Source organism: Theropithecus gelada, chromosome 9 (assembly GCF_003255815.1).
Source record: "Theropithecus gelada isolate Dixy chromosome 9, Tgel_1.0, whole genome shotgun sequence".
NCBI lineage: Eukaryota > Metazoa > Chordata > Mammalia > Primates > Cercopithecidae > Theropithecus > Theropithecus gelada.
This window is the reverse complement of record NC_037677.1, coordinates 114,123,331-114,132,407: the sequence shown is the minus strand read 5'-3', so window position 1 is coordinate 114,132,407 and position 9,077 is coordinate 114,123,331. Positions and strand designations below refer to the sequence as shown.

Genomic DNA, 9,077 nt, shown 5'->3' with positions numbered 1-9,077 from the left:
TTTTTTTTTTTTTTTTTTTTTTTTTTTTTTTTTTTTTTTTTTTTTTTTTTTTTTGGCGAGATGGCGTGGGGGGATCGGAGTTAGAGGCAGGGGGGAGAAGGGGGGAAAGTTCTCGGGGGAGGAAAAAAAAAAGTTTTTTCTCCTCTGCAAAAGGCGGGCAGGGCGCCCTAAGTCCAAGGACAATCCATGGAAGTGTTCGCTTCTTCACAAGTTGTGCAAACGATTTGTTAGTTCATGAGCCTAATTAGTGCGGGGATCACATAAACAGCTTCCTCCGAAGCCTGGTAAATGGCTTGATGATTGGTCGCTATTACTCGCCCTGAGGTGGAAGGGGGGAGACTCTTTAAAGTGCGTCAGAGGGAGGTGAGCGCCTGGGAACCCGGAGGCCTGGATCCCGGCCGAGTGGAACGGAGTCGGCGCCGCCGCCTCGGCCGAGCCTGCCGCCGCCCGCCGGGCCGCCGGACTTCTCCGCGCCTTCGCCCCTTGCTCCCAGCTCACTCGCTCCTGCGGCGCCCGCTGCGGCTTCTCCTCCTCCTTCGCCTCCTCCTCTTCCTCCGGTTTCTTCTTCTCCTCCTCCTCTTCTTCCTCCTCCTCCTCTTCTTCCTCCTCCTCCTCTTTCCCCACCTACTCCCCCTCAGCCACCGCCTCCTCCTCCACCAGCACCACTCCCTCCGGGGCACCCCGGTCCCTGCAGAGTCCCTGGCCGGCGCCGCCTCCGCTGCGGCCCCCTGAATCCGGAGCCTGCTGAGCCCAAGCTGGTAGGACAGACGGACAAACAGATTCCTTTCGCCTAGCGCTCCGCCGCTGCTGCCTTACGCGGCCCTGCGTCGGGGGAACTGGGATCGTCCCAGGAGCACCGCGAGGGTAAGCGGGCGGGGGCTGGTTCCTGGGCTAAAGGCGCTGTTCGGTTATACCAATCCCCACCCTTAGCAAAACTCCCAGCGATTTCCTAGGCCAGGAGGGATCCTGGAGTGGGGGGTGCGGGATCCTCCCATCCCACCAACCACGCTTAGCCTCGAGGTCCCAGGGTCGGTGCGTTCGCTAGTCTTGACCCGGCTCGTTCGTTTGCGAGTTGAGACCGGGAGCTGCCGACCCCGCTGAAGCAGTGGGCTTCCAACTCGCTCCCGCTCTCGCCCCACGGTCTCCAGCGTTTTCTGTCTGGGAGGGTGCTCACCTCCTTCCCCAAAACAATTCCTTCTGGAATATCTGGGAGCGGTAGTCCGAGGTCAGGGGAGAGCCTGATGTGGTGCTACCGTACTATTATGGTTCCGACGTAATTATTTTTGTTACTGTGGTCAATGTTATTATTATTATGGATGCTATTATTTTATTATTATTATTTCTATTATTATTATGCCATCTGTTGTCCCGGGGAGGGGGGGTTGCTGTGCAAACCCAGTGCAACTAGGGATTATGGATCGTTTCTCCGGTCCCAGGCCGTGTCCGCATTTTCGAGCTCGCCTTCGGTTTTGGGATGATTTTAGGACCGAGTTCCCTCGTCCCCATTGGCTCGCGCGGCGGCATAATTATGATCACATCCCCAGGCTGCTGGCGCTGCTCTCTGTTTATTGGTGGTTAAAGATCTATTATCTATTCATCAGCCGCCTCTTTTTTCCTTTTTTTCTTTTTACCATTACATTCTTCTAAAGTGAAGCACCAGCAGGTATTTTGCACGTTTACAATTAATGATAATAATAAAAAAAAAAAAAGTCTAGCGTCCTTTAAAACTATTACTCCCAGGCCCCTGTCATTTCTCCTAAGAATGCAGAAATGCCTGTGTTTGGTGACTAGGTTGCCGTGAGACCTGGGAGAAGCCGATGGGAATGGGGGGAGAAGAGTGAAGTCCACCGTGAGCCAGGCTGCACTGCCACCAGAAGCATAGTTGAGGGGACAGGTTTCAGGACAAGCTACCTGCTTCCTCCCTTGGTTTCATCTACTGTATATTTATGTTTGTGTCAATTACTCCTTTATTCCAGATAAAATGTTGTGTTGGGGCAGGTGTCCGAAAACCTCTTTTGAGAAACCAGGCAAGAGAGGAGTTGGGAGCAGTATTTTCCGGGGTCGTCAGGGCACCAGAGAGATTCGTGGGGAACTGGCAGAGATCATCTTTGTTGCCCCCACTCCACACCTTCCCAGGGAACATACATACACATCTTCACACGAGACAGGTGTGCGCCTCAGCTTTGCCCTTACAGTGGGAGACACCTGCTTCTCCCTTAGGCTTCGAAGCTCTGGGCTGGGGTCCTGGCCCAGTATTGTCCCTCTGTCAGTTCCAGGTGACTTTGCTTTCTCCTCCTCCTCTTTTTCCAGGCCCAAAGATTCTGGGCTTTGAATCCAGCCCTTGGGGTGGGGGTGCATTTAAAGATGCACCTCCCTTGGGCCTGGACCACTGTCCCCCAAAATATTGTCTGCAGTTTGGAAATCTCTCTCTCAATTAGGCTGTGGGGTTAGAGGCCTCTCCTCTCCTAGGCCAGCAGGGAGCCTGAAGGCATGGCAGAGTGGGGAGGTCTTTTGGCTGTGCCCAGTCAGTAAGCCCAGGGTGGAGCTAGAGGTCTGCCCTCGGGTTTTTGAGGCTGGAAACAAACACCCAGCTTAGGCAGACTATGGATCCCGAATCCTGGCAAGCAGGAGAGGGCACCTTTCATGCAAGCTTCAGAAGGAGGACTGGAGGGCCAGCCTCTGGCAGTGCCCTCAGGCCAGACCCTCCAAATTCAGCCTGAGACTCAGGGGTTGCAAACTGGAGCCACTGAAAGCTCCACCCTTAGTGATCTTGGGTGGGGGCATAAAAGTCATTGACCTTGAGGGCATGGGGAATCCAGTTTGTCTGGGAGATAGATGGTTTGAGACCCAGATGGTTTGCGATGTGTAAGGGTGATGGGTGCCTTCCCTCTTTTAAAACTTGCAGCCCTCGGTGCTAAGGTGCAGTCATTATTCCCTTAACCAGGACAGTGTTGGACTGGAGATGGACCCCTCAGCCTTCTGCCCCAGGCAGGGACATTTGGCTGTAGTAGAGGGTAGAGTGCTACACAGTCCCACTTTAGTCGGTTGGCATCCTCTGCAGGCCACCTGCCTTTTATAAACTGTCCTTCTGTGGCCAGGTTTACCCCAGGGGCTCTAGCTAGCCAACAGGTAGGCATGGGTAAAGGGGAAGCGGGGTCTGAGGTCTGGTGTCCCCCTTCCTGAAGGCAGCGGGGCATGCTAGTTCCTCTGCTCCAAGTGCTACTAGACCCAAGCTGCTCTCCAGCCCCTTGAAGGAGAAGTGGGTTTCTAGTGAGTCGGGCAGTTCGGAACCCCAGAAGCTGGGTAATCTATGCTAATTCATGCACTTGGCCTGAGGAGCCCGGGAAGGTTCACGGGGTCTAGCCCCGATGTGCAGGGAAATTAACTAGGATAGTAACTCATTAACCAGACTGGCCAGTGGAGGCGTGCCAGGGCACTGGGCACTGTGGTCTGGACTGGACCCTGAGCTCCTAGATGGCACAGCTGCCCTGCTGCTCAACTTTACTTGTGGATTTAGGCCTTGCAGAATACGGCCACCTTTGTTCCTTAGCTGCCCATGGAGTGGGTGTTTGGTTAAGTAGCCCTGCGTGGAGTGGGAGATGTGGGGATTTCTGAGGCTCCAGCTTAGAGCAAGGGGCTTCCTCCCTCTGTCCTATGTGTGCCCCAAGCCACTGCTGCCTCTTGGGCTCTGTAGACTAAGGAATCTACCTTTGCAGGTAGCTGGACTAGCAGACACATTCAAACGTTCTAATTCCGAATCTGTCACTGAATGACCTTGGGCAACATGGAAACCTCCCGACCTCATTTTGTCATATGTAAAAATACAGCCAATGCAGTCGGAGTAGCACTGGACTTGTTTTGGAGGATGATAGAACTATCCTACTTCCTGATTGTGGTGGTATTTATATGATTCTATATGTTTTTCAAAACTCACAGAACCGTACATTACAAAGGGTGAGTTTTACTACATGTAATTATACTTTAATACACCTGCCCCCATCCCCCAAGATGAGAGACTTGCATTTACAGCTTAAGTGTGTGACCTTGGGCAAGTTACCTAACTTCTCTGTGCCTCTGTTTCCTCTTCTCTGAAATGGGAATAAATAATAGTACCTTTGCTTTGGGTTTGTTCAATGACATAAACAAAGCTAAGTGCTTAGACAGTGTCTGGCACTTAATGAACTAGGGGCTTCAAAGGAGCAAAGGGCAGTGCTTCTCCATCGCTGCGCTCCGTGCTAGGCCTGAGGTACCTGGGGTGGGTGCATGGCCTCCTGCAACTGAGAATAGGTGTGTGGGAGCTGTCTGGGGTCGCCACCTATGTGACTTTCACCTTCTTGAGCCATGGTTGACTCATCTGCCAAAAGGAAATAGCGATGTGTTAACGGTTGTTGAGAGGAGTGAGTGAGCTAATATTTAGCACACTGTTAGCGTTCATCACATTTTAGTTATTGCTAGGTCATAGCCTTGTGCCGTGGAACCTACCCACTGCACTCTGCCAAGTCTTGGTCCCTGATCGCCAAGGTTCGGGTCCTCACGTTGAGCCAGCACGCTGAGCCCGTCCTGTGCTCCCGCGGCGGGCCGTGGATCTCACCGACGGCCGTGAAGGGCGAGCCCTTTCCCAGTCCAAGGCGCACTAATGGTGTCCCAAGTTGGAAAGGCCTCGGGGGCGTTAAGAATTCCTCCAACCCACTGAGATCCCCAGTCACGCCGGCCTCTCCGAACGCGTAGGGTGGCGGTGAGAAAACGAAAAGTATAATTAATGCCCTAAAAACATTTTTTTAAAATTATTACGACAAATCCCTTTCTGGCGTCTTCCCTAGAGGCCTCTCGCCAGGCGGGCGCAGCGGCCCGGGGCCCCGATTGACGTGCGCGCAGCGGCGCCTAGTGGCGAGGGCTGGGCGCGGGCGCGATACCCACCGAGCCCCCGAGCCCGAGGGCGGGGGAGTGCTGGGGTTGCGCCACATTGCCAAGGTCTCGCCTAGGCCGTCATCCAGGCCAGCGGAGGGGTCAAAGGAGGCTCACTGGCTACAGAGGAGCCCGGACGGCTTCGAAGTGCGTCCCTCCTGCCTCCCTCAGCTCCAGCTCTTGGCTTGAGAGGAATTCCAGCTCCAGTAGGAGTCCGGCTTCCTTCCGAAGGGAGCGCAGAGAGGGGCTGGGATGGGACAGGTTCTGCTCTAAGAAGGACTAGGAAGCCGTGATCACCTGTGCAGCCACAATTCCATGCCTGAGGTCCCATATCTCACGGCCTGACCCTGGTGGTTCAGAGAACAGGCCTGGGACGGCCTGCGCGGACCCCGCCTGGGGTGGAGTCGGAAGAGCTGGGGTCCCGGGGTGCGACTCTCTCATATCCGCGCCCCCTCGCGGCAGGCGGAGGACGCCCGACACAGGGGGTCCTTGGTTTTGGCAGGGGTGGCGATTAATTACTACACACTCCTAGCAGCGCACGTTGGGCCGCCGCGACGGGGTTCTGATGACTCTCCCATTCCTCTCGGAGCGCGCGTACCCCATCCGTCCCGGGGCAGCCTGGCTCCTCTGGTGATGTGAGGCCGTGGAATACGCTTGGGCTTCACTGGAAACCCGTGTCATAGGAAGGTGGCCTGGGAGCGGTGCCCTCAGCATAACTGTTTGGAGCTCCGAGCCCTTGCGGCAGGGTCTTGACCCTGGCACTGGCCTCCGCGGGTGGCTGCAGGGGCGCTGTCCTCCTCTGGACATCCGCGCGAACGTCTGCGTCTCCGGAGATCTATCCGTTTTGAGACCCAACGTTTCAGTGACGCATGAAGCCACCGGCAGGACCCCGCCGTCGGGTTTTATCTCCTTCATCACGTTGAAACTCGTCACTCCCTCACCACACACACACGCTGTCTCGATTCATTATTGAAAGCGAGGAAACAGAGCCAGTTTCTTTCTCCCTCAGCTGCCTTCAAATGAAAGCCTAGGACCAAGCAAGAACTGGGGGGGACCGACAGACGTACACACAGACGGTGGTGCAGGAGCTGGAAACAAGTACACTGTAGTTCGGGGCGCCTGCCGGGGATAGGGGTAAAGACAGTTGCATCTCCCTTGCACTCTCTCGGGATGGGGGGTGGGTGGGAGCGTGGCAAATCCTTCCCATCGCCTCCAAAGCTACAAACTATGAGCCCACCAGAGCGTGCACGGGCTCCTGGGCTCCCAGAGGACCAGCATGGGGAGCGGAAGCGGGGCGCACCTTCCACGCCTCTGCAGCACTTTCTGGCTTTTCGTGTTTGAGGCTCTGCTCTCTGCCACTGATGGCCCGGCCGGTCTTTTAACTTGGAGTCTGGTCCTTGCCTGACAATGTAAGGCGCTCCTTGGGTTTGTCAGCGTCCATCTAGGAGCCTATGCTACTTCTGAAACGCTGGCGTCCCAGGAGCCCCTCTCTCAGGGACTTAATCGTCTCTTCCTTTAGTATTTCCCCATTTTCTGGATGTGGGGGCTGGGCTTGGACTTGAAGAGGAAATCCTGCCATCTGAGGAAAAAAAGGAAACTGTAGGTTTCTTCTTTTGGACTCTGCGGCCCTCCTTGAAACGTGGGGAAGATTGGGGCAAGACTTACAAGAAGGCTAACAATTCCTCTCACCTATATCGAGTTTTAGCATTTTTGTTTAAGTATGTGTGCTCAAGCCTATGATCTCAGTGAACATCACAATCTGGTGTGGTGAGTTAGGGAAACAGTCATGATACCCACTTTTCAGATGAGAAAACTGAGGCTTAGGGAAGTTACAAAAGTCACTCGGGGCACCCCCACCTCCTAGCCATGGGTGCAGTGCTCACTTCACTTGGAGCCCTAGGAAGACCACCCTCTCCTCCCCGCCCACAGGAATCAGCCTCTCGCACTCAAGCCAAGGGGAAAAGGCAGGGAAGAGTGCCCTGCAGGTGGGCTGGGGTGCAAGCAGCAAGGTTCGCCTGGGCGGCCCCACTTAATGTCACTCTGGCTCTTGCCTCTTATGCACCCGGTCACCGTTGTCCTCCAGGCCGCTCTTCCGGGCCTCAGGCCCTGCCCTTTTTTTCTTCCTGGTTTAGCTCCTGCGGACTCCAGCCCCGAGTTTAGGACTGGAGGGAGGAGGGTGGTTAGTGGCCTCGCAGCTGCCAGTGAACGGAAGCGCGGTCAGGGCAGGCGCTGCGCGGCGGCGGCTGAGACTCCGTGTGCCCAGTATCCCCACGTCGTTCGCGTGAGCGACTCACAGCGGCCGGGAAACCTCTGCTGGTGGCCACAGAGCAGCGCCTGCGCCAGCGGGCAGGAAAACTGGTGCTTCCAACCGCAGCCAGCGAGGCGGCCCCAAGACCCCTTGTCCAGCGTCTTCTGCTTCCCCGGCTCTGCCCGGCCTGCGCGGAGAGAGCTGGGGGACAGAAGAATGGACAGGGACTAGGAGCTTCCGAAGGGGCTCACGAGGGTCTGACCACGACCACTGATGCGTCCACGACCCCATCGCATGCCCTTCGAAGACCCCAACTCTCTCTAGGAGTACCGCAGCTTTGCCGGACCAGGAGGCCCTAATTACAGACAGGCTCTGCTGCAACTCCTGGGGCCCGGCCCCCAGGGGAGAGCGAAGGAATCCTCTGGTTCTGGCCCCTACAGCTACCCCCTCCCCCGGCCACACGCATATTCTGGGGCCCCTCGGGCCTGGAGGTTGGCCATACCAGGCCTGGCTCTCCTGTTTGCATCCCCTTGGCGTCTGGGCGCGGGGAGGCTCCGTGGACCCGGCTTCTCCCACGGCCATGCGGAGCCCTCGGCTTTGTGGCAGGCCCCTGGCGTCTGGAGGAGAGGCCGCGAGTGAGGCCCGAGGGAGCCTCTGGGGACCCGCAGCAGCCGAAGCCGGCTTGGGCCTCGGAGGCCTCCTCTACGCTGGGTCCGAAGTGTCCTCCCACCCCTGGCGGGGACCGGGAGAGGCCCGACCGCCGCCGCCCTCCGCTTAGCCCCGGCCGCCAGCAGCTTGCCGGGGTCGGCGTGCGCAACAAAGGGTGGCATCGCCGCGGCGCGGACAGGGACAGCATTGATTCAATATTAGCTTTTCATTCCAGTCTATTGTGCCCATCTGAGATAATATTGACTCTGAGGTGAGAGCCCACAGACAACAGGGCTTGTCTAACACTCCGCTGCAGGGCGCTCGAAGGGAAGAGAATCGGAAAGGGCGAGTTAAAGAGACTGCGAATAAAAGCTGCTCGCGCGGCGCGCTGGCCGCCGCTGGCCCAGAACCTCGGACCCGGGAACTGGGGGTCGTGGGAGGGCCGAGGGGTCTGGAGGTGGCTCGGAGGAAGGGAGCTGTGCTGTGCGTTCCCAACGAAAACAGCCCTCACTTAACACACACTCTCATCTGCCAGACACTTGATGTTGGGTTTCCCCTTCTCGGTAGCTCTGGAGGAAAACTAATGCCCCCACACACTGTTTTGGGTTGCTAGTAAGCCAGCAGCGGCCACTGAGATATTTTCCCCTTGTAAACGGTGTAACTCTTTAGGGTAACTTTTCTGTCAAAATGTTTCTTCTATTTCCCCTGCCAGTGAAGAGTAAACATGCAGCAATTATCATTAAACTGCATTACTTGCGAGAGCGTGTTTAATATCAAATTTCTAACTGTGCATTTGGCTGTGCGTTCAATCGTCTCCTTGCAGCCCATCATTGAGTTCCCTAACTGCCTTGCTAACCGCAGCTTTAAAGGGCCTCTGGAACGTTCCAGTCTTGCATATAAAGATTCGTTTCAATTTTCAAATTGCTTCTAAATGCCTCCGTTGGAAAATGGCACTTTAAGTTGTTTTACGTGTCGGAGACAGAATACTTAGATTTACACTTGGGGCACCAAACGCAAAACGCTCAGGGCTTGCAGTGAACCTGGTGAGTGTGCCCTCGGGTGTCATTTACAGAATTTGCGCCCTCCTCCCAATTGGAGTTTGACCTCTATCAGAGATCATCTTTTCACTACTTTACCCCAATGAGGAGCTGGTCGTTTGAGATCTTTTCATCCACCCCAAAGACACGTGGGCGTGTGGGGAACTGGGATAGGGTGAGGGCTGGGGTGACTGCATCACTATGGGGAGACCCTGATGCGCTTCGCTCCTTCCCTTCCA

General features: G+C 55.9%; 1 long non-coding RNA gene across 1 annotated transcript in view; it reads left to right on the top strand.

The window, feature by feature from the left end:
* The first annotated feature begins 626 nt into the window (after positions 1 to 626).
* LOC112631639 overlaps positions 627 to 9,077 on the top strand; it is a 53,484-nt gene continuing 45,033 nt past the window's right edge. The window contains exon 1 of the long non-coding RNA XR_003121168.1: positions 627 to 864. This is a non-coding gene — a long non-coding RNA (uncharacterized LOC112631639). The remainder of the gene's footprint in view (positions 865 to 9,077) is intronic.